Raw genomic sequence first — 6,477 nt, 5'->3', positions numbered from 1 at the left:
CATGTATACCTCCACCCCTCCCCTTCTCTCTCTCTATCCTCGCTCAAGACCCCCCTGCCTTCCTTCTCCCACTCTTGTTTAACGACGCCCCCTTTCCCCCCGCCCCTACCCTGCTAACCCCCGCCCCAACCACGCCCCCACCAAGCCTCCCCTACACTCCCATTCTCGGCTCGTTTTCCCTCACTGGTTGCCCCACTCCAGCCCAGCCCATGACTAACTTTTACCTCACACTCGTGTCGCCGCCGTGATTGTCTGTCGCCGGAAATACCATCGAATGCCTAGAGAGTGCTTGCGTCGCGGCGTGGTTCCGGCCACCTGTCCTTGTGATTATCAGGAACTTGTCCGACAAATCACTGTGACTTGAAGCTCCTTTTGCTCCTGAAAGAGAAAACTAAAAGAACATAATAATTGGACCCCGCAAGGCATTGTTGGAGGAGTCCCAAGCGAGGAGGTTACATAACGAGCGTCAGGCAGCCCCTCCCGGCCCTACCCAGCCGAGGCCTCCCACACCAACGGACGAAACGAAAATAAACCTCGACGAAAAACATCGGCTGTGACACGCGAATAAGCACATATAAACTCTAGACCTTCCTCCTTCCTCGGGTGACCCCCATTCTTCCTCCTCACGCTTGCCTCCGCCTCCCTCCCATAGACGCCTCGTCCGTCCCTGCGTCACCACCTTCTCGCCTCGCCAACACCTGGAATCCACAATGACAAGTGTGTTACTGGAATGAACATCTGTGTGAGGAAACACCTGTGTGACTCCAGCCAACAGCAAGAAGGGTAGTGAGGCTCACTACCTGCCCGGAGCTCCTCGCACGCACACCGCTCTCTTCCCAACTTCTGGTGAGTACCTGTTACCTGTTTGGCTTGCACTCCTTGCCCTATGTCTGGCTCCGGGTAGCCGCTTCCACGTGCTCTTGACGTGAACTGTATTGCTTGCCCGCGCGCGTGTGGCCAAGCACAAGGCAAACACTGCAGGTGAATGGCCTACCTTGCGAGAGACAAGAATACAAATCTTATGAGTGTTGTTGTGAGTGAAGGCAAACGAGGCACCTGCCGCTGTGGGGACGACGAGCGACTCCATCAGCAACAGACTGCTTGAAGCACCTCAACTTTTGATTGTTGATCTCGGCAAGCAAAACGTGAGCCGACACGTGTGTGTGTGTGTGTGTGTGTGTGTGTGTGTGTGTGTGCTTGCGCGCGCATGCATTCATGCGTGCGTGGACATTCATTTTCGTAGGTGTGGGCTTTTTTGTACATGTGTGCGTGCGCGTGTGTGTGCGTGCATGCATGCGTGCGTGTTTGCACGAGCGCATTTGTGTAAATATGCGCATATTCGCATACAAGGGCGTGTGTATGTGTGTGTGTGTGTGGACGCGAGCGTGCAAAGAGGTGCTCATCAACGTGCGATTATATATATATATATATATATATATATATATATATATATATATATATATTTATTTATATATATATATATATATATATATATATATATATAAGCTGGTCTTACTATTGCACATCTGTCCATTCCATTTTAACTCAAGATTGTGGCATCAGGTGTGTGAATGGCAGCGCTGCGACGTGCCCATTGGTTCGGTGTATGACTAGATGTAATTATAAGAGAAACGAGGCAACAGTTTTGTGTAATTATAAGTTTGGATGCTTTTTCCCTTTATTGTTGTAGGTGGGGAGTTATTTAAGAAGGGGGGAAAAAATTTTCTGAGAAGTAATTTTTAGGAGGTTAGGGCTGAAACAAAATGTCAAGAAGGTAAGCAGGATATGAGAAAAGTATATTTCATCATGAGGTTGTGAACAAGCCATGATAGACACATATAAAGAGAATGTCATCCTCACATGAAAGGGAGAGAGAGAGATGAGGGAGTGACGTGTTCTGGATGAGTCGTGTAGAGGCACAGCGGTAGATTAGGGTTGAGAGATGTTACATAACGTGGGGAGGGTGCCACAGTGGCGCGGCAAAAACAGCAGATGTAGCATGTGACTGCACGGCGGCGTTTAACTTTGAAACGAATAAAATGTCATATGTAGCCATCTTGATTCACTGGCTACTGGCAGGCGCACAGCTTGCATCACCCTTGGCGTGGTGAGGGGGTCAGGAGGGTCAGGGCGTCGTTGCTGTTGCCAGATCCGCCGGGAAGGCTGCGAGGGGGGGAGAAGGGGAGATCAAGGTGTGTTAGGGAGGGAAGTGCAAAATTAGAGAGAGAGAGAGAGAGAGAGAGAGAGAGAGAGAGAGAGAGAGAGAGAGAGACCAACCCATCTAACAAAATAGTTAAAAAATAATAGAAGCACGTGCCACTACTTTCAATCTGAGCCAAAGTCATCGTCGTGATCAATATAAAGGAGGTCACGGCACAATGTCGACGGGAAACTGACGATAAACTCTCCCTCTCTTACCTCCTCCTCCTCTTCCTCTTCATTTGCTCTCTCTGCTCCTCTTTCTCTTTTCCTCCACCTCTGTTTCTTCACGAGAGGATCCATCGTGCTTTGGGATCGAGGTAAGGCGGAAGAGGGAGGGATGAGCGCACGCGATATCCTGGCTGGCGTTACGCAACCGAGCTCGTCGACCGTGCAAGCAGCGTTGTTACGTAAAAGACAGCTAGAGTGAAGAGAAGCCAGCCATAGCAACATGAAGCACAACGCTGTATCCCCTCCCCTCCTACCTGTCTCTCTTCCCCTCCTTTATTCCCCTTCCTCTTTCAGTTCCACCTTTTGCGTAAGTTTCATACATAAGGACTTTGTCAGATAAAAACTATATACTCTTTGTAGTTTTTCCCATTGCCAGGTTCTTAAACTCTGCTTACTTTTGTAATCCTATTCGCGATGGGTCAGTTTCCCCTGCACACCCTCCAACTCTCCCCACCACCAGCAAGAGGAGCTCCCATCTCAACACCTTCCGCATGTGTCCTCCGGTCTTGTCTCTCTCAATCCTGCCTCCCTTACCCTCCATCCCATGCACGGTTGACGCTTCCATACATTGCAGTGTCCATGAGTAAACAATGTAGGATCCGGGATGTGCTGCTCTGCTAACCCCCGTCGGTTTTTTCTTCTTCCGCTTGCACTCCTCTATGATGTTGCTGACCGGCATAGAAGGGCCCCGAAAGCTCTTCCCTAAAATTTAATATTCTTAATCTCTCACACGAGGTAATGAATTTCTGTCGGTGGAGTGAGGTATCGAGACCGCAAACCACATGAGGTCTTGTCAGATTTACGGACAACAGGAGGGAGAAAACCGTCTCACCAACAGGCCGTCACGCGCGTGGAATAGATAACAACGCTGCCCCCGCCTTCAGTTGCGTAACATCCTCACACATCCCGGGGCCTCACCAAGCAGCCATCCCTCCACCCCCGCCTTCCACAGCAACTCCAAGTCTGCTAGACAACCCATTTCTCCTATTTTCATATTTTGTTGTCCACCATGCTAAGAGAACCATGAACACGTCACAGTGTTGGGTGATGGGGGGGGGGAAGTGGGAGGCAGCAAGGCAAGGGCGCATGGCGGAAACTGTTGCCCCACGACACTTAATGATTTACCGAGTCGTCTGTCGTTCAAAGGTCCATTGACTTTAGCCACTCCCAAGGTCACGCAGGGAGATAGACTCGGGGAGGGGACACATGTACGGGGTGAGGTGTGGCGAGGAGGAGGAGTAGGTAATGATGGGGTGAGGAGAGAAAAAATTAAGGAAGGATGAGAGAGCTAAGGCATATGTTAGAGTGGTTACAAAGTGTTATGCAAGCAGGTTAGGGACGCTGGACTGTTTAATCTGTGTAGAGGGGCAGGTGGGGGGAAGGATTGGAGATGATAAAAAGAGAGGAGGAAGGAAAAAACTTGTTCTCACTTTGCTGGTGAATGCACCACGGGCCGGGGAAGGAGAGGAGATGCGGTTGGACAACTCTGAAAATAAATTATGAGGTGTAGAGGGAAGATTTAAACTTGAAAATAAGAAATATTTTCTAATTCATAAAAAAAAACAATCCAATATCAATGCGCGATTGGTGATTGAAAGACTAAATCCACTGAATGGCTCAAGAGTTACCCGATCTAAACGAGTCTAGGTGTTCCTAGGCAAGGTACAGTAGGGAATATTTCTCACAGAGAAGAATATCAAAAACTCTCAAGGTAAAGTTTTGGTAGAGACTATGAGGTAGTCATGTTTGTGGTTTGAAGATCTGGCGTAATGAAGTGAGAGGTTCAGCGAGGTGTGGGAGTACTGCAGGCTGGGATGGCGGGAGGGATGACGCCGAGTCTCATCACAGTGGCGTGCCTTGGGGTCTGACGGTAAAGGCGTGTGGTGAGCCGTGATACGATGGAAGGCGTGCCACGGCTATACCGTGTGTGTGTGGGGTGGGGGTGGGGGGAGAGGGAGAGAGAGAGAGAGAGAGAGAGAGAGAGAGAGAGAGAGAGAGAGAGAGAGAGAGAGAGAGAGAGAGAGAGAATCCAACAGTTCAGAGTATTTGCCAGGGTAACTAAGGAGCTACCGGGGTAAGGTGCGACGGAGGGAGCAGTGAGAATAGAAATGGAATCCTTGAAAGCTGTCAAGAGATTCCTAGAGACAAAAGCACGTTAAAAAGATTGGGAGAAAAAATAAGGCAAACTTGAGAGCCGAGGTGGAAAGCGTTGCTGCATCAACTGATAAGATACTAGAGATAAGACAAAGACTCCTTGATTACCCTGTGAATGGTTATAATTAGGTTATGGGGCGTCGGGTCCGTGCCATTCAGCTCAGAAATTCGTCTATTGATTGCTGTTATGACTGCAGCTTTAAAGGAGGAAGGGACTGCAGGTTCGAGGGGAGAGGGATGTCAGGAGGGCGAAGTGTGTGTGTGTGTGTGTGTGTGTGTGTGTGTGTGTGTGTGTGTGTGTGTGTGTGTGTGTGAAAGGTGGAACGAAGTATATGGGGAGTGAGTGAGGTGTGAGGGAACGGTGTGTGATGGAAAAGGACAAAAAAAGTGTAGAAGGACGAGAGATATTGATGAGTGCGAGGGGAGTATGAAGTGTTTTTCTTGCATTTCTTCTGTGTGATGGAATTGTAATCAAGAGAGGAAGGAATATGGAAATGAAGAGCGAGAGAAGGGAGAGGCAGCGTTGAGGAGTAGGGGGGTGCCGAGAGTTGAGGGGAGTGCGGAGAAAGAGAGGATGAGGAAGGTATTGCGATGGAATGGAGGAGAGAAAGGAAGGCAAAGGAAGAAGGAAGGTATACCCATGAAAATTAAGGAAGGAAGGAGGAGGCTCATGTATCGAGGACTGAGGAAGACTAGAGTTTGAGAAGGAATGGCGCACACAAGATTGCAATGTGATTTGCCGGTCACTCAATGGAGGAAGAATCGGCTTGGGGCAAAAAGTGTGCAAAGCTGTGAAGGGTGTTTGGTAGAGTTGGGTGGGGGTGGTTTGGCGGTGTGGGTGCAGATGGTTGGTGGGATGGATGCTGTGGGGTGTGAGGTCGGGGGAGATGTGATTCGTTTGCAGTGTGGGTGATGTTGGCTGTGTATGCGAATACAATTGTTATTTGATATATCTGTTGATGACCTAATACTCAATGAATAGAGTTTGAGCCTCATCATTGTCTCCTTAAAAGTTTTTTTTTTTTTTTTCGTGTGTGTTCGGAAATCATCTTCGGCAGGAAAAAATGAGCATATCTTTTTATTTTTACAATTTTTTTCTCATGAGGCAACATGAGGCAGATTTTCATGATCCAGTAAATGCTACAGTACCGTCAGTGCTGATTCTCTCTCTCTCTCTCTCTCTCTCTCTCTCTCTCTCTCTCTCTCTCTCTCTCTCTCTCTCTCTCTCTCTCTCTAACTTTTTAAAGGCCTATATTCGTGTCAGCTTCGTGTTCCGCGCGATTTAGTTTTGTATCCCACGTCACGCCTTTGGCGCTTTTATATAGACATTATGTAAAGAACAATGAAAGCATGGGCATCGGGAGTGTGTGGGGAAAGAGTTGGTACCGAGGACTCGCGGACAGTTGTTAACTTGACTGTAGTCGGTTCACCCGAGTCTGAAGTGTGCATTATCACGCAACGGCAACTGCAGCCAAACGGTGTGTCCGATTTCGTGGATACTGTGTGCTAGCCTGCGGATAGTAAACAGTCGTTAGTGTCAATAATATGCAGGCACCAATAACAAATACCATCAATATAGTCGATTTTGATTAAAAAAAAATTTAGTAATGTCGCAAATAGCTGTTTTATTGATATAAAGCCTGCTAATTTTCTAGGTGGTGGACAGCTTCAAGGCTGTATAATAATCATAATCAGCGATCTTGTAAATTAACAAAACAGCTATTTGTGACATTACTAACATTTTTAATTCATAATCGACTATAATTGACGGTATTTGTTATTGCTGCCTGCATATTATTGACACTGGCGACTGTTTACTGTGCGTAGGCCAGCATGTAGTATCCACGAAATCGGACACGCCGTGTGGCTGCAGGTTGCCGTTGCGCGATAATG

At 48.0% G+C, this 6,477-nt stretch overlaps 1 protein-coding gene across 2 annotated transcripts in view; it reads left to right on the top strand.

Moving 5' to 3' along the window:
- Window positions 1-592: 592 nt before the first annotated feature.
- LOC126981151 (broad-complex core protein isoforms 1/2/3/4/5-like) overlaps window positions 593-6,477 on the top strand; it is a 200,246-nt gene continuing 194,361 nt past the window's right edge. Inside the window, exon 1 of one of the 2 annotated variants that reach the window (XM_050831867.1) lies at window positions 593-846. The gene's annotated coding sequence lies outside the window, so the exon portion shown is untranslated. The remainder of the gene's footprint in view (window positions 847-6,477) is intronic. The other variant, XM_050831866.1, reaches the window with a different exon arrangement.

Source organism: Eriocheir sinensis, chromosome 46 (assembly GCF_024679095.1).
Source record: "Eriocheir sinensis breed Jianghai 21 chromosome 46, ASM2467909v1, whole genome shotgun sequence".
NCBI classification, from domain to species: domain Eukaryota; kingdom Metazoa; phylum Arthropoda; class Malacostraca; order Decapoda; family Varunidae; genus Eriocheir; species Eriocheir sinensis.
This window is presented reverse-complemented; position numbering and strand designations above follow the sequence as displayed.